Source organism: Bombus impatiens, unplaced genomic scaffold (genome assembly GCF_000188095.3).
Source record: "Bombus impatiens unplaced genomic scaffold, BIMP_2.2 scf_0197, whole genome shotgun sequence".
Taxonomy (NCBI): Eukaryota; Metazoa; Arthropoda; class Insecta; order Hymenoptera; family Apidae; genus Bombus; species Bombus impatiens.
The window spans coordinates 2221050-2240328 of NT_176616.1; the positions used below are offsets into that span (position 1 = coordinate 2221050).

General features: G+C 43.4%; 1 protein-coding gene across 3 annotated transcripts in view; it reads left to right on the forward strand.

The window, feature by feature from the left end:
- LOC100745816 (discoidin domain-containing receptor 2-like) overlaps positions 1-19279 on the forward strand; it is a 141069-nt gene that overhangs the window by 47942 nt on the left and 73848 nt on the right. For 2 of the 3 annotated variants that reach the window (XM_024366064.2, XM_012382933.3), the window contains exon 3: positions 5518-5520. The exons of the other annotated variant lie outside the window; for it this stretch is intronic. The gene's annotated coding sequence lies outside the window, so the exon portion shown is untranslated. The remainder of the gene's footprint in view (positions 1-5517; positions 5521-19279) is intronic. 3 annotated transcript variants of the gene reach the window in all.

Consider the following 19279-nt stretch of genomic DNA (forward strand, 5'->3'; position numbering starts at 1 on the left):
AACCCGGCAGCCAGGATAGCTATGACAAGACGAGAGTTTACACGCTAGACGGGAGTAATTACATCCAAGTTTCGGGGGCTGGCCTCTCTCTCTTTAATTCGTCCCATCTACCTTATCCTGTCTTTCTCGTTCTCGTCGAATCGTTTCTCTCTCTCTCTCTCTCTCTCTCTCTCTCTCTCTCTCTCTTCCACCGTCATATATTCGTCCTTGTCTCTCTATCCGTTGCCGTTTCCGTGGTTCATCTCGGTCTCTTCGCGCTGTCTCTCGACTTGCCTGGATGCAACCGCTGCAGCTCTCCTCCGCGGCTACAGATAATGCCCGCGTGCGGTATCAAGACGGATGCCGAGAGGAACGAGATGCGGAGGATTAATCAGCCAAAGACGTTGCCCTCCGCGAATTTCGCGGCTGTCTCGATGGATGTCGGGGACGAAAGGTGGCTCGTATCTAGCTGATGGATAGACACGGCTAACGAATCGAAATGGAAGATCGAAGTATCCGTGTGTAATGATTTTTTCTTTTTTGTTTGGAATTTTCACGCGGATCTAACCATCACGATACTAACCATCGCCGTCAGGTGATCATTCGTGCAAAAGGATATTGATAGCATCCGTGAAAATAAGGAAGCGGTAGATGGTTAATATACGGCAGGAAATTAATCCTGATGGAGGTGCGAGCAATTTGTTTCATAGGGGATACATAATACGGATAGGGGATACGGTTTGATCCATTCATCTCGGCCGCCATTTTCGATGGATTTACGATTAGAAACAGGATAGAAATTACCTATAAAATCAGTTGGCACGAGCTTCGTGTGTTTGGAGTAGATGTAATTTACTGGTTTTAAGGTCGATGATATTAGGATTGCAGATATAATATGTACGGGTATTATATCTCTTATGGGAAATACAAACAAAAATTCAATCATAAGTGAATTTCTTTTATAAGCATATTTGTAATTATCCAAATAGATAAATAAATAACTGGGTATAATGGCTTTGCGAAATAGCCTTGGAACGAATGTAATTTACTGCTTTTAAGGTAGCTTGGTATTAGGTTTAAAGATACGCGGTTGTTATGTATATCTTTCAGGGCACACGAAAACAAATATCGAATCATAAGCGAATCTCTTCTGACAGCACATTTGAAATCATCCATATAAATAAATAAATAACTGGATGTAATGGTTATTGCAAGATAATCTTACTTTATCGATCGCGATCTCCATTCTAAGTCCTTCTGTTTGCTACCATAAGCCGACTATAGTTGATTTACGTACAAAAGGCAAAAAGGGATAACCTCATAGCAAGAACGAAGCAGGGGGTGTAATATAAATTCGCAGGAGGATTTTTCCCGCTACGATGCTTGATTTATGACTCGATTTAGCTGTTATAATAAGGAGGTACCAAGGAGCCAATAAGGAAACGTAAATCAATAGCCGTTTGATGGTTTAATGGATCGTTTCGAATCTGTGGCTGCCAGCATACGCTACGTTTCTCGCCGTAATTATAGTTGATCCATTTTCCGGCACTCCACTTTTCATTCTCGCCTGCCTCGTATTGTCGAACTTCTAAATGCCTTCTGGTAAAATCGTAACACGTACTTCGTCGTTCTTCAATTCATTTTATTTCTTCGTTCGATCGTCCATGGCGAATTAATCATAGTTCGACTTGGGGATAGACTCGTGACGAGTACGTTAACCGAGACCATATGTTATAATTTATGGAAGCTCGATACATCTTGGAAGGCAGAGAGAAAACGCATTTCTCTCGTGGGACAGCCACCGTAAGGCGGAAGACGAGAGATTCGTAATAAATAATAAGTCACCGACAGAATGGTGGCGACTCTCGCGCGAGATGATGAATGAACGACGGGATGCATTCCAGCGCAATGATACCGCGGCCACTATCATTAATCTTCCCGGTGTATTGTGTATCTGAACAACGTTTACCATCCTGCCGAGCATCGATTTCCCCTTTGATACACCTGTGTCACAACTCTCTGTGATACGTAAACGCGACTCGAAGAGGAAGGGAATCTGCTGGACAGGAATAAATAAGAAGAAGTATAGAGAAGAGAATAAAAGAAAAAGAAGAAAGGGAGAGAGGGAGAGACACAGAACGCTCTAAACCATTTCTCTTTTACGCGGTACGATCCACACGCCGCAGACTGTGCTCGTCAACTAGATTGCGACACAATGTTCCATTCGCCGAGGCGATTCGTTCGGCAGCCACGAAATCCTTGGCCGCGTTGAAACCCGAATTCAGAGGCGAATAATTGCGCCGGAAGAATGCGGCTAACGAGGCGGCGTCCCGTTCCAACGGGAACGCAAACTTCATTTCCGTTCATTCCGCGTCTCTAAGTAATACTCTGTTTTTTATTATCCGTGGAAAATTGAGTTTCCCTTTTCTCCCGCTCCCTGTCTCGCTCGCCACGCGGACGAAAACGGGGAATTGCGAGGAGAGAGAGTGCGACTCGGGGGATGAAACGGTTGCACGGAATGATGGAGAAAACGAAGAGGAAACGGGCAGAAGGGGTTGGAGGCTGAAGGTGGTCCAGCTAGATGGACTTTGTCTCCTTCGATTTTCTCTTTGCGCGCGAGCCTTAACACCTCCTTTCGAACTTTTCGTCAACGCAATTCTATCCCCGCACGAGGTAATGAGATTTCTTGGGGCGCGAACACAGCCACTCCGTAATAAGAATTGTTCGTCCAAGTGCCGCACAATAAAAGGGCTGGCTCCTCTCACCGGGCGAGCAGAAGAACCTGCTTCCAAGGAGAACGCCTCGCTACGAATTCTCCAGAAAGAGACAAAATAGTTGTCACGAGAAGCGAGAGAATGCATTCGAGCGCACCATGGTGAATATAGTCGGTGGTAGATGACAGGGGTAGAGGCAGAGCGGGTGGGTCCACGCGATCGAGGAAGAATTGTCTTCTATATTACGTGCGGACTCATGAGGGGTGGAATGATTTATAAACAGGACAACTGGAAATGCCACGAATGGCTTCATGCAGGCTCGTCGCGATCCTCGTAACTTCCAATTAGTCTCCATGGTTTCGAGCATATTCGGCAACTTCCACAGTCTAAATACATAGTGTGTTACTATAAGTACGCGTCACTCGCAAGTACTACACTTGGCAAGTATACAATTTAACTTTTTAATCGTTCGCAGGTAAAAGTCCACTTTTGTTTAAGAGCGATGACGAAAGTTGTAATTAATCAGCAAAAGTGTTAATTTATCGAACGATTTCATAACGAGAGACATTGAAAAATATCTCGGATTTTTCAAACATTTCTGATGTTTTAGGAGATTAGAATATGAACGAGGCTGCTTGTTTACGAACGATTAAATATTATAGTTCTAATATAGGGCGAAGTTTAAAATATCGCTATCAGACTAGTAGACTCCTATTTCCTCATTCCACATTCAAAATGCCCAACGTTCCCCAATCGCGTCGTGGAATATCCCATCAAGAAATATAATAACAAGCAAAACCGAAGTTACCAGATCGGTTTACCATGTAGAGAGATTTTACGAGTGGCAATTCGGCAACGGCGACAGGTTTCATAAAAAGAAACACAGGTGTTCAGGGCCGTGTGGCGAGGTGCAATCTGTGCCACCTGTCTTGCCGTGGCAGGGGAAGAGCAAAAGAATTCAGCGACGCGATTCGGCCGTGCACGAGAACCGAAAGCCACAAGGGGCCACAGAGAATACGGCCACGTCTCCGAGTCATTCTTCATTTCCAAGCCCCACCTTGTATTCTATCGTCGGCCCTCGGAGCAGCGGGAACGCGGCCGCCGTGCGCCGTTGCGATGTTCCTTCGCGAAGATGCCGTTCCAGACATCTGTTGCTCGCTCTCTTCTTCCCCGCAACAAGGCATTTGCATAATTATAATCTCGCCTCGGCCGTCTCGAAAACTCCAGCTCACGGACGAGGGTCCAGGCTACCAGACTTCTTCTCTGCATCCGTTTCTGGACCTGTTGTTGTTAGAAGAGAAGAGAAAAAAAAAAGAAAGAAGAAGAATGGAAAGTGGAGGAGATGGAGAAGGAAGAGGAAAGAACGAGTTGCTTCCGTTAACTAGACGGGCCATGACCGTGTCTTATTGAGGCAAAAACAATCTTGGCGCCGGCGAAGGGCAAGTGACGGGTTGGTTAAGTCAGCTTTACAGGAACACGGAACACGACCTTTGCATACGATCTCCTTTTTAAACAAGAGTTTTTGTTATTCTGGGAAACGTTTGACTTTGCGTAAGATCAGCTCGTTTTAACCGAGGTTTTTTTTTGGAAAAAGTAAAGATTTGTATAGAAATACCTGTAGTTGGGAGTGACTGACCAATCTTCGTCATCTTGAATCTAACGTGGTGGGATCCATTCAAGGAATCTGACCGGATTGATCTAACAATTGGTCTGTCCAGATAAGTTTACCCGTTTCAATTGGCGAAGCTAAATTCTACTTAAACAATTTTCTTACAGACTTATCGAAGCAATTTTCACCTTAAAGGGATTCTTCTTTATCCCAAAATTGTTTACTTGCCGATCATCTGGTTGGAGGGAGAAGCCCACTCTATCTTCCACGTAATCAGCAAAGTGACCGTATGAGAAAATTCGAAGAAATCCATCCTTTGTGGAGGTGGAGAAAAAAGATCGCGGCCGACTCGAGGAGGGTGACGATGTTATAAACGGAGCATTTTGGACTCGTGAAAGGTGATGAAAGACCCACGGGGCCACCGAAGAAGCGTTCGACAATACGAGGATAGAGGCGTCCTCCGGGAGAATCCTCGAGGAGCGTCCGAGCCCGTGGGTTCGTATAGATAGGATTACCGAAGGACGTTGGCGAGCTGGTGCAAACGGAAGAAAGGAAGGAAATGAGTATGAACGGAGGTATTTTCGCGAGGATTTCGCCGCTGTCAGAACGCATCTTGGCTATCGTTACTCGCGTCGAAAAGAGCCAAAAAGGTGGGAAGCTTGACCCCTCGAGAAGCGTAGAGAAGCGGAAAGATAGGAATGAGTAAAAGAAAAAGGAGCGACAAAGAAGGAAAACAGCGCGGAAGAGTAGTAGTGGAATGAAAGGGAAGCAGCTCGAACGGTGGATCTTAAGGGATTCCGGCGTCGATATAATTTTTCTTCCTCCTCGGCTTCGAGATCGTCTCATTTTCCGCGATTTCGTCGCGTCATATAGCGCCCCGACAATAGCAGTGATTTCTATCTATTGAATTCCGTGTCCCGCTCTTGCCCTCGCGCGCGCGTTTCCCTTTACCGAGGAGAAGCAACGGCGTTCGCGGTTCTTCTCTCCTTACGTCTACCGGGTGTCAAATGATGCGTATAGAATGGAGTGGAAAGCCGGCTGGATCCATTATCGATCCTTCTTCGCTGCTGGAATTGTGGAATTCAAGCAGCGAGCGACTAACGGGCAGAGGGGCAGGTCGAGTCGAAGTGAAAAAGGTGGGAGCGTAGAAGGAGGAGAAGGCTGAAAGAGGAGGAGGTGAAATAGGTGGAGAAGGAGTTGGGTGGAGGCGGTAAGAGGGTCGTCGGCGGGATGGTAGAGAAAGGTGAAATCCTGGAAGAGAGAGAGAGAGAGAGAGAAAGGAAGGAACAACCCTCGTGGAAGTTCTATAGGAGGAGACCAGCTCCCGTGTCGAGGCTTTGGATGCCGTGCCACCCGGTGATAAGCCCTTACCAGCCACGGAATTGCCTTGAAACATCGACCGGACTTTCTGATGACGCGGAATTGCTTCGAGCTTTCGTTCTTCGAATTATTCGATCGCGGGGGAGGATCGTTCCGCGATTCGAGGGGGATAGAGGGTGACCGACCGTCTCATTGGCTTCACGAGACTTTGGTAATCATCCGGACGCACGCATCGAACAAGGAGACATCTCGCGTGACGAATAATCTCTGTCCGTCTACGATCGGTCCCGAATTAAGAGAACAACGACGATCGTATTTCTATTAAAAGCTTCGACTCTGGAAGTCGAATTTCGTGTTTCGAAATTGTCAAATTATAGTTCAAGAAGAAAGAGAGGAGTGGGAAAGATTGAGTACGGTGGTCACGTTAAATACTTCCAGGACACGAGCTCCCCTTTGTTCGCGATTTTTCAACCAACGATCGCGCATTGTCTCGCGCAGGAAAGGTTTCTCGGAAGGCTCGACGAGCTTAAAGGTTACAATTCTGACGATCGTTCCCCTCGTCGTTATCCGTACGCCGATCAGAGCAATTTATTATAATCGTGCATGAGCTTCAACGTGTTACGTATACGTAGTGTGGTCGCAACAGTCGTTATGTTTTCTTCGTTCCTTTCCTCCTTCTTCTCGTCGTGTTTTTTTCCATCCCTGCGCGCGGGAGCTCTCGTTCTTTCTCGTTGGTTCGCGGCACGGGCCGCTATATATTTTCGTGGCAATCTGCAATGACCGTCGGCGTCATTTGCATTCGACGTTGCATGTTCCATCAGTTTACTCTAGGAAAACATGCAACCGAGGCGACCAAAGCATTTACATTCAAATTCCTTTCTTAGCTGAAACACATGCGACGTAGAATGCAAACGTTGCCAACAATTGATCCTCGTACGTCGTAACGGAAATAGGAAGGAACGCTTAAAGGAAGAAACAAAGTGAAATGGAGTAAATAGGAAGCGTGCCTCGGGAATTCCGAAATAATCGCGCCATACTCGAAATACGGAGAAGACCGTCGTTTCGACGTTCGTGTACCTCTAACCGACGTGTTCCGTTTTACATTCCATTCTCTCTTTGTGCACACACAATTATTCCGAGTGTTTCTAGTCGACGGAATGCACGAAGAATATTATCGTTCACCAGCATCCGTTGATAAACGCGGCGAGGCAAACTGGAAGAGATTCTCTGCAGACTTACCCAGATATAATCAAAATTCTTCCCTTTCATACCAATTACCTTTTACTCATCGCTTGAGAGAAATAGAAGACTTATATCTCTGTAACAGCAAAACTTATATTTCTATCATTCAAGATAACAATAAAAGAAAACCTTAATAATAATACTTTTTAACTCTAACAATCGTAATGATACCAACAAACCAGAGCTACCTCCTTATTCTTTAAAGCTACCCTTCGCCATTATATCGTCTAACTTAGTTGGCCAACCGCGAACAAAGTCGCTGAAAAAGTTCGCAACGTCGATTCGTTGGTCGAAAAAGAGCAGAAGCTCCTTACAAATTTTAATTAAAAAAGGGGTGTGGCGTCCGAGGTACGAAGAAACGGATGATGGTCAAAAGGGCGGAAGAAATGGGCAGAGTAAACAGACACTAATTGGAGCTCGACCGCCGATGTTTACCGGATTACCTGCGATGCCGACATCACTCGCCAGATGGTTCCTCGCAGACGAAACCAGGGAGATGCTAGATTTCCCCGTAGACATAATAAAAATAGGGGGGAGGGGTTCGGTTCGGGACGGGCTAACAAACGATTCGCATGGACCTTCGACCCTGATCGAACCTCGGCATCAGCATATATTGGATTATGTAGATACCAGAGGGAAGGGAAAGAAGCAACGCGCGGGGATAAGCTGTATACAGAACGGAAACCGAAAAGAATCGGTCGAGTTGAATGAAGTCGGACTACATGAAACGCTCGAAGCCAAATGCTCGGTCGAGCGGAGAAAGAACCAGCGGGGATAGTTAAATTTTATCGATTCGACGAAAAGCTTCCTTCCCTGTGATCCGTTCTGTACAGTCGATTACATTCGTCGTTCGTTTTCTAGTTCGGAATCGACTGGTCTTCGATTTCTTTTCTTCTCATCGACAGCCTGATTTGTCGTTCGTGCTCGATTCGTAGAATACCTGGTAAATTTTTGAGAGCGTGAGGAGAATAGAGTTCCTTTAGAACGTATCTATGTATCTGATTTCAGCTGATTCTAGGAGCTTGAAAATTGTATTTGATTCAACTCTGATTTTTACCATTTCTTTAGTAGCTATTACAGCTATGTCGTATAATATCAAAATATTGTACGTAATTTATGTTTGATAATATTCAGTTTGAAAAATTGTAACTCGAGTTGAAACTAACTAACTAACGTGCAAACTAAACTTTCTCGCGACTACTCTCCATCTTTTATAAAGTTGGAACTATAATCTCTACCACGAGTATGAGTTGAAGTTCTAAGACAAAGAGTTAAATATGCAAGCATTATAGAACAGTGTAGAATAGAAGACACCATACACCGGCCAACGTCTCGTCTTCACTGGAAGTCACAAAAAGTTTTCCGTATACAAAACTACTATGTATTGCCCTGTAGAAAGAAGCAAACTTCGATATTTTTATAGTGCGTATAAAAAGAAACTTTAAATTCCTCTGAAACATTTGAACTCTTCCAAAACCGAATTGCGGAGGAAGTAGAGTTTTACAACCCTGTTCGAATCAAGGCAAACACTGCCCGAAGATACGAAGCTGTTGAATAAAAGAACCCTTTCGTAACTCCAAAAGCGAAAAATTTGTCGAATCCAAAAAATAACTCACGATTGAAGCGGCGCAGTGTGCAAAAACGAAATTTGCGAGGCTGTTTCTTATTGCCTCATAACGTGGTCCGTCAAAGCGTCCTGGACAGGGTGGGACACAAGTAAATAAGCGAGCCGCGTTCAAACGAAACAACGTTGTGTCCCGCCCGGATTCGGGCGGCTTGAAAATTGCTGGGAACGCAAATTGGCCCCGTTCAAGCATCAATATCGCCGGTCTTTAATTTCGACCCGTTCGAGCTCTCCTCCCGTTTACGCTCGTACTCGCACGCCAGCCCGGAAACTTTGTGCCCTGCAGCTACGACAACTTCAAAAAATATTTGCGTTCGACCAGTAGCGACTGATCTGTAAACTGTTACTTATTTTTCACGGCCAGTCGACGCGCTTCTCTATTTACATAGATCTTGAGGGATCTCTGGCGAATTCGCGTCAGCCGTGGATTAAATTTGGAACGTTATTTCACTCCTGCGCCGAGATCCAAAACGATTTTCGTGCGTTTGATTTGACGCAAAATTTGATCCTGTATATTTTGTTTATTATTTGAGTATAGTGAGAATCTTTTGAAACAGGCTGATTTCAATTCCTTTGAGGAGAATAGGATGTAGGATAAAAGGGATAGTAACTACACGGTGCGAGACAGATGTTTTACACGAAAATTTCTTTTTAATAGAAAATTTTGTTGTTGCGAGACAGTCACTGGTTTCGTTTATATGAGAATCAAATTTTTCTTTTGTTTAGCGATATAATATGTCGAATAAATAGACTGCGGATTTTCGTGTATATTTATGTTCCACTTTGAATATTTCGTGTATTTTCTCATGTTGTATGCGGTCTACGTACTTCGACAATTCACATAAAAGTACAAAAATCCGCAATCTACTAATGAACATCGAAACAAACTGAACGAACGCCCGTTGCGAAGGATCAAATTAAATCATCACGGAATCGCGCGGGAATAGCAGGTACGTAATTTCAAAGAACTCACGAACCTCTCTCGCCTCTTATTCGACACGCAAGGTGCGTCAAAGAGCCGGCAGCTTTCATGTCCCTTCGAACGGACCATAAGGTTAAAAGTGTCAGAATTTCTCCATCAGCTCCGTTGGCGGTCGGTTTCAGGGCATTTTTGCGACTTCGTCACGCTCCAGCTGCGCTGGGTGTAAGATTTACCAGGCGCGATGAAGTTGCAGCGGGGGTTCGCGATTGTATTCCAGATTGGCGGGAACCGGTACCTCCCTTCATCTTACGAGTATATTTACGGCGTTTCGCGCGAGGAAAGTCTCGAATCGTTATCCCTCACGAGGTGGTTAAGTGTGAACGCAATTACCGGCGCAACCACCTACGGTGGTAACGGATAACACGTATTAAGAGGGGTGGAGATCGGGGACAGGAACGAGGAGGAGGAACGGAGGAACGAAGAGAGAAAGAGGAGAGACATCGATGCGAAAGACCGACGCTAACGAGCATACCGAACAGTGTACCGCTGGGCAACGCTTGCAAAACAACTTCGATCTCCTCTACCTATCTCTCTTACACATTTTTATCGAACCGTTCGATGGTCTTCGTCGAGCAACACGCGTTACTCAGTTCGCGCCGTACGAACGCGTTCATCTTCGGTCATTGATCGCAATCTCTCGCTAACGAGCTTACCGCCGGGTGCGAAAATCTTACCTGGGGCACCACGACCTGCGGCTTCTCCTCCTTTGCACGAGTACGCTGGTACCTTTCAGTCTGGTCCGGTTCGGTCAGCGCAGCGTTCAGATTCCTTCGGCGCCTTGCCTGCGTGCTCGACGATAATCGAAGCAGCGGGATCGCCGCTTGCATGTAACGCGTACGGAGAAAGACCAAGTCGAGTGGGACGTGATCTTTATTTACACAATCGATCAACGAGCAAGGCTGCATCCTTATTTATGATCGGTTACGTGACCACCTCCGGGGCCAGGACGCCGCAGGTGCAGCCTCCGGGTAATCACGGAGCCTGTCCTCGTTGCACCGAATCTCCTTGACACTCTTCGATGGAAGAATGGAAGAACGATAAGGGATGAAAGATAGGGAGAAAGGAAAAGGAAGCGAAGAATGGCTTTCAGTGATAAGGCTAGAGATAAGAGGACTTGGTAGATAGCAGATCTTAGATATTGGGAAAGCGGAAGCTACTTAGGTAAAGGATGTATGAAGATGCATGAAAAGGATGATTAGGTGATTGTAGAAATGTCGTTTTACTGCGCGTTTCTCTAATGGCGAGAATTCACGTGGAAGTAGAATTTCCCGTAAGCGATAGACACGTACGACTGACTCGAATACAGCAGTTGGAAACTATTTAGAAGTATATTTCTTCAATGTATCATAGTATATGATATAGAATGTCGCTTCGTTGTAATGAAAGCACAGTGATGGGAGATTTCTATGTACAAACGCGTTTTCCGGTAAAAAGTATATGTCTGACGCGTACAGAAAATTCCACTTAAGAGCTGCTACGTATATCGAACCACGCAGGGGACAAAATAATCAAACGCATTAAAATCGATCTTTGATTTCCAAAAGGTAAATCGCTATTCACATATTGTGATACTAAATTAGGAAAATTGCCAGAAAATGAAATTGACTAATTTGGCTTCGAAATAGCTCATACATGTTAATTGAGAAGGATCGATTGCATAGAGATTACATTCAAATTTAATATAATTCTGGAACGGTAAGGTCGTTAGTTTGAGTACGATCGTATTCGGATTAATAGCATTTGGACGGATATAGGTATAATGTCATGGATTCCCATAGAGCGACGATATTAACGGAGAGCGTTAATGCTATCGATTTTCCATTCGACTCTGGTAGTAGTACATAAAAGAAAACGTCTTCGAATCGGAGTCAAACGAACTGACTCTGGGGGTCATTTCTAATCACGGAAATGGCAATGTCACTACGGCCGGACGACGACCCCCTCAGGATCGGTTTCGCCAGTGAATTACATTGCCCCGAAATCTTAAGGGGGATGCCCGCGACACAATGTCGTGCACGCCCACGCAGATGGCGCACTCCGGGTGTAGTAGTTAATTTCCTCTGTCCAAACAGCGCTAATCCCGAGTGACATAAGCCAACTGACGGGTAGAGCCACGTATATACACCCTAAATAGAGGGGCACAGTGTTAGAGGGACAAACGGACTTCGAAAATGGAACTCTGCTAAACGGAATAGACAGGATAGATTTCTGTCTTCTGCTTCGTTAACGGAGACACTGGATTGATTTTCCTTTTTATTGCCGTGAGAATAATAGTTCCATCTTTACTATGTCCCAGGGATACGGAAAGTTTTATCGATTGTTTAAAGAGAGATCGGTATTACTCGTGTTTTATGGTAAATAAAAGTATGGTAATATCCGTAAAAAGCGCGAGATTGAAGAAGTTACTTTCTTCGAATTGCATGGAGAACATGAACTAATGCATCAAATCTCCTTCTTTTATATTTGCTGATAACACGAGGCTGATTTTCACAAAACCGATACCAATTTTTATTCAGATAGAAACAGAATTATGTGTAGGTTATTTATCCTCACTATACCATTTCAATTATAATCATTTGCATAGAATATTTACGAACATATCGTAGATTAATAGTTGTCCAAAAACTAATATCGTAACACCAATACGTTAAAAGTTCATTGAACTACATGTACACTCATAACAAACACACTACAAAGAAACAAGCAAAAATTGATTTCCTCCCTGATAGAGCAGACACTCCACGTGTTCCCACTTTTCCGGCACGATGCAGAATTTTTATTTACCATTGGTTTATTTGCCAGGTCGTTGTATTCATACTCTGATCGTTACAGGACGGGCGGGGGATTCTGACTCAGGCTCTACCCTTTGTACCCCCCGCTGTAAATAGAAGTACGCGTAGTAAAAGGATTTATAGGATACCACGTGACACGCCGTCATCCCATTACGGATCATCGTAAGCCTATTTGTTTAGGATCGGAACGGTCACGGGCTTAGATCGTGGCCTAATTGTCTGGCTGGTGCAGGCTGCAACCTGACGGTTCGATTGGCCGGATCCTCGTTCGCCAGGATCCACCCTAGTCTCTCTTCTTGTCTAGCCCCGGGTGACGCGTCACTTTTGTTAGCACCGTGAGAAGCAGATGCACCAAATGCTCGAAACGTTCCCGACTGATATTTACTTTACTAACAAAGCAAAAGTAGAGTCTTTTCCAAAGCGATGAAGATATCGTCAAAGTCAGGGGAAGATGGACAGTTGTCATGAATAAAGAGGAACCATCATTAAGGAACTCGTTCTGTATAGAACGCTGTAAGGAAAAATGTATGCGTGAAACATTAAAGGAGTAAACTTGTAATGCGAACGTGAATTTTTATTTTGGTGTTCGATAGAAAGTACCATTGTATTAAACATTTTTTCGTATGGCTCTCTGTCCAGAACTTTACCTGCTCCTACTTCTACAATCCGCTTGTTCTAACACTCCACTTCACGTTTGATATTTTGTAAAAGCCGAGTAGTGTATGCATGTAATTGATGAACAAAGATCAATTCCCATGTCTTTTTCTCGTTAGTATTCGACTGTTAGTAGTTAGCTAATCGATAGAAGATACTTCAAAATGTTATACGCGACATCTTCGTCATGTAACGCATGTATGTTAATTAATAGGCGCGAAAAACTATGTTTAATAAAATACATGGATTGTTCGAAACGAGACTGAGGCGATGTCGGTACAAGACAGCTTAATTCACGGTGGATTAATTAAGCAGCAGAGACAGCGAGCGAGGGAAGAGTGATCGTTCGAGTTAGAGGAACGAAGTAGATTCATGCTGCTACATTGGAATCTGTTATCGTTCTCTCGCTTGACAGCTGACGTCTTATTTAAAGAGTACAGCTTTCTTTTTCTTTTCGTAATACCGGAACTCAGTGATATATCGACTCCACAATTCGATATCATCTATTTCGCTAAAGCAATCGACGATTCAAGCAGAGTCTTACACGGTGTTCCAGCAGCGAGATCCTTCTGGTTGAGTTTCGTGACCGAATCTTCTTCGTCGATGTTGGTTATCGCGCATCTCTCGAAACTAATTAATCGTGTGTCCAACCACCGATCATCTGAACGAACGTTATCCAGCGAACGATCGACGGGGGGTCACTGAACTGACGCATCGTAAGTTGACTTACTTAACAGGGATCAATCGGTCGTGATACGATCTCTATTGATGTTTTGTCTTCTACGCTCTGTGGTTGTGCTCGTCGATTAACCCCGTCGAGTATAGGAGAAGACTCTGACAGATAGATTGAAGAAATGTGTACTTGGAACTATGTGAATTGAGGGGTGAAAATGCTAAATGATAGCGGAGAAAAAAAATGGAAAACGATTTTTTAATGGACTAAGAGATAAATTCTATGTAGAATGAAGCGAGGAAGTTGTGAGTGAGAGCGTAGAGAGAGAATACAATGCTAAAACAATTTATTTTAGCTTTTTAGATCTATTGTAAATGCTAACTAAATTTTTGTTGGACAAGATGTTTACAAGTTATCCTTTCGCTTGACGTTGCGTGCGTATAATATTGTATGCTAACAAACTATCAAGCTATCTATTATCTAAATGATAAGTGTACTCAGTAAAGCTGGTGTTAAATTTTAATGCATTAATCTTTTTTACACAAGTCTCGTAAAAAATGAATTTCTATTATTAATAATTCATGACGAAAATTGTTCTCAAATCTCCAAAATAGTCTGGTCCTGAAAGAAATAGAGATAAATTCAACTACCTGCTAACATTTTTCAGTACTTACCCTTTCTCTAAAAATGTAAAAATTGCAAGCGTTGAAAGTGCACAGCGTCGAAGGAATTAAACTATCAGAAATGAAATTTGTTTCTATTTAAAATCTTAATTTTTTCACTTAAATCATTCTCTGTTTCAGCTCCTCGATTGTTCGATTTGTAATTTTACGTTCATATCGAATTCAAATCTATCGTAGGCAGGAATATTGGAGTGCAATTAATCGGATCAAGTTAATTAAATATCGTCGGTGATCGAATTGCGTTTAATTTGGTTTTAGGAACAGAGGATATTCTAGGAATCGATTGCGATGATAATTTGCGTGGTGTGTTAGGGCAGAAGTTTATAGCAACATCTGCCAAAATTCGGGACAATGTGCGTTGTACGTGTTTTGGTTGTAATTACGCAGGCTCTCCGAGGTTTATCAGAGCCACGAAGCACCGCTGGTAATTGCACAAGTACGAACGAATAGAACCGCGAATGAATGTAAACTAGGAATGAACTACGAAGTGAACCAGACCAGTGCAAAACAAAGCAATTCCTTTTAACCTGTTAAAACCCGCGTAACATGGCAACGTTTAAATTGCTTTTGTAATCAAAATCCACATTCCCGCTGCAGTTTTAGAACACCTTTTGTTTTTAATGAAACTTCAATATTTTGTGTAAATTATGTACTTCCATTTACATATGATTTTTTAAATAAAATTATTGATATATTTGTATTTTATAAGCGTAAGAACATTTATATTAGCGTCTTCCAAGTAGACACTACAATTTATTCTTCGTTAATGAGAAAAATCATTGACACTTTGACATGGAAACGTTCGTCAAGAATTCGTTCGTCGAATATATCAAGTTTGTATTAATTGTAATATTTTATTAAATCTTTCTTTAGAAGATATCGAGTTAAACGATACTTTTCATTATATTTTTCATAGTTAATTAGATTTGTCTAGTTTCGAAGCAAACATAATAATTGTCGCGAGATAATTTAGAGCGAAGAACGGTAAACGATAAAGTTATATAATTAAATTGCTCCACACGAACGAACTTTAACTCTTCAAACGAATGCTTGATTATTACGAGAAGAAATTAAAGAGATATACATGTATGTATATATCCGTGAAAAGTCTGAAAAGCAAACTTTCCATGGGGTGTGTCTTTGCACGTAGAACGGATAACGGACTCCCTCTATGAGATATCGAAGGGGCACGTCTGCAAGAGTGGAAAGTAAAATAAAAGTTTGCTTCATTAAGGACTAGTTACCATGAAGACATTCAATTGACGTACCATCTCCCTTGCTTTCGCGGAATTTCTCGTTTTACTACCAGCATCGTTCCAGATTGCAAACTCTTGAAAAGAGAAAGAGAGAGAAGAGTGGGCGAACAGGAGGAAAAAAGGAGATGTGCGAGAAGAAAAGTTTCGAGCTGCGAAAGTTTCAGCGACGCGAGAGATCGAAATTACGAGCTTGCCTCGGTCGAAAATCGAGGAATTCGCCAGCAGGTTACCAAGAGACGCTCCTTTATCCCAAACACTCGAGATATCTCTCTAATCGGTCATTAATGAAACTGGCGGATCCCCGCTGTAATTAATTCCTTAATCATAAAACTTTCTCTAGGGCTTCTGCCTCGTCGTTGGAGCGAAGTTTCACCGCGCTATACCGCCACTCCTCGAGTGTCAACGCGTGCAGGCACTAGCGACGCGGCGTAAAAGGCGAACATTAGCCTGCTCGTGACACTGTTTTCGCGAACTTTGCTCCCTGTTTGCCTTCTTGCCTCGAGATTATGACGTTCCCTCTACCGGTTGCTAACTGCAGTCAAGAGCGAGTCAGAATTTCGTCGATCGTCAATGTCAAGAGTAGTTTACGAGGGAGACAAATTAAACGTTATTAAAGCAATAATTGGATCGCGGTGTAAAATTAATTACAGCTGGAAACAAATGAAAGAGATAGGTTAACATAACGCGTTTAGTACTGACAGTGATATACGTTCGACTATCTAAAGTTTCCACTTTGTCTCGGAGGGACGCGCCTTTTTCGTCATTGTCGTTCTTAGATGCAAAACACGTAACAAATCATCAACGACGCGAACATCGGTAAACGTAACAATCCTGTCTGCGTCGTCGATCTCTGGTGTAACAAACGGCTGCGTTGAACCGTCTGGATAGATTGCGAGAGTTACGTTACGATCAACGCGCGTTTACACAGTCGGCTGCCTCGTGGCCGGTCAGTAAAGGGAGTTACTAAATTTAAGCCGTCCCGTCGGTCGTTTCTCAAGTGTACACGCTTGTCTGCTGTTCGTGAGTCCTGCTCTGACGGACCAGATAATTGTCCGCTGTCGGATTAGAGAATATCGTTTCGAAGCCGCTAGCGGCGTCCTGGTTTCGCTTGCCAATTACGAACCTCCTTCTCCTCTTTTGCTCTTTCCCTCGACTTTCCTTACTTCGTTTCTTTCTTTTTCTTCTAGTTTTCAAAAGTATGGTTTCTCAGACTAGTTGCGAGACCATTTGCCTGAAACGATTAACGAAACGGTGGCAGAAAGTGGTAGGATCTTTCGGACCGGTTCTAAAATTACCTTGGAAAAATTCGCCGAAACGGATGAATCCTCCAGCCGGGCTTTGAGGGTAACGAGTTGAGAGTGTCGGTGATCTAAATTTACTGCCAGCCGTGTAAACGACACAGGAGCCCTTCTACATACCGTAACATTCACCAGCAGGCTGTTGCTACAAGTACCGTGAACGGACTGGAGGTTGGAGGTGACGGCAGCTTATCTATGCTCCGATTTCTCTGTGTACTACCATTCATGTTGGTCATCGTCTCGCACGCGTTACGTCCTCCCCAATGTTACAGAGAACACAATGTCCTGATGATTCACTGTTCACCACCTTCATTTTTCAACGCCTTTCTTCTCGCATGTTCACTGAAAAAATATAGCACTGCCTCTAAACTAAAGTATTAACACGAAGCATCGATCTAGATTTCAGATTCTTACACGTTCAAATATTTACTATAGTTTAGTTATTTATTATAGTTATATCGTGGAGCTTTATTTATTGAAGCAAAATTTTAGTTCATCCTTGAGTAACTAAGCTCCCGTCAATTGAACCTACTTATTTGTAAGTGAATGTGATAATGGAAAAAATTGGTGAACTATCGTATGAATTATTTAACCCCGATGAGTTCTGATAGAGTTCTACACTATTGGCGATGATTGACAAAGTAATACGTAATAAATAAAATATATTCCATACGTTGCTAACGTCAATTTTCGAATTGTTCTTTTTTCTAATTTCTTTATCGTTCGATTGAATGCTCGTCCATAGTAACTTTGACTCCTAACCAATTATACAATGCAACTTATATATTTTCCCACCTACCGTATCTTCTCATACTTCCTCCGTTACTTTCTTCAGTATTCTAACTTTCTTCTTACTTCTCTTTCACTTTCGTGCCTACGCCTACCTCTCCTCCATGAATCGCGTAAGATCCAAACACAATCCGAGAGATCTTCAGATAGAAACGCGACACCGCGTTCAAGCGAGAACGATGACGCATTATCGGCGTTTTGACTCGGTCCGTGAATTTCAGTCGGCTATTTCTTATCTCCTTTTCTCGACACCCACCTGTTCGCGAGTTGTCGGATCAGAGCACACACGGAGAGACGACCAGGCGGCGTTGGTGGAGAGAAAACGACGAGGAAACGAGCATGGCTACACGGGCACGGCCGTTATCTGGCTTTCAACGGAGAATGGAAAGAAGTGGTTCCACGGTGATGTTAGTCCAGCACTGACGCGATGAAGGGATCTCTACGGTGTATTGCACGCACCGAGTGATAACGGCTACGAGGGAATTGTACGGAATTACCGAGGCTCTCGGGTATCTGGAACGAGAAGTTGGTTTTATGAGCGCGGAAAACGGAGTACGTCTGATCCCTCCCGGTATCTGAGTACACCGGCGTGTTCCTGGAACAGCGAAACGCCTTTGAACCCAGAAACTTTCGTTTAGAGATAATCGCGAAGAACGCGAATGGAAGTCGAAGCTCCGAGTGGGTTTTAATCCGTGTGACGTACGCAAGACGTAAAAGAGCGAGGTTTATCGCGAGAGGAGGGATATTGCGTTAAACATTGTATGTACTGTTTTGGTGATGTAGGAGAAACGTCGTTTTTTGTGGTATCATCGTCAAGATTTCTTTTTACGTAGATTTCTGTAGACAAGTCTGACGATCATTTTAGCGATTAAGATGAAAGATTACGTTCAAAATGTTATTCTGTTTTTATATCTACGTTCAAAACAATGGTAAGAATATTTAGTAATTACGTAATCAAACATTTACAAAAAGAAGCATATTGTATATATCCTCGGAAGCTTCTGAGGAAAGTGACACGAATAAGGGGAACAGATTCGTGTTGTTCATATGTTCCTGTTGAATCCATCTGGTCCACAGTTGAATGAACTGACGCCTGAAGATAAACGAGGATTATGTTGGCTACGTTGCGTTATGTGGACCCAAATTAACAATTATTTTCACAATTCCAGTCGTGTACGATCTTCGCATCTCTGTCTTACATTTCCCTGTACCAAAACTCTTAAATCTTCGATCGACAAGAAGAAGCCCAATATTACTCCAAAAACGTTTCCAATAGCCGGGAAATCGAGCAAAAACTTCACCCTGAAAAAGGATCGATTTCCCACTCCACCCGAAGCAACCAACTACCATGATTTCACGACAAAACGTCGCGTCAGAATGATTAACGAGGAGCGAGATTAGAGCGTCGTCGGGAAGAAGTAGACAAGCCTCGGGATTAGACGCTGAAGGCGCAAGAGTTCGATGCAGCATAGAGAAAGAGAAAGAGATAAAGAGAGATGGGAGGAGGAGAAAGAGAGAGAGAGAGAGAGAGAGAGAGAGTATGTATGTGAGTACTCAGCGAGTAGGTGCAGAAAGCACAAGGGATTCAGGCAGTTGGAGTGCGCTCTGTGCTCGCTGATGCGAGAGAGCGCGAATGAGATTGCACCGCCACCGTGGCTTGTACG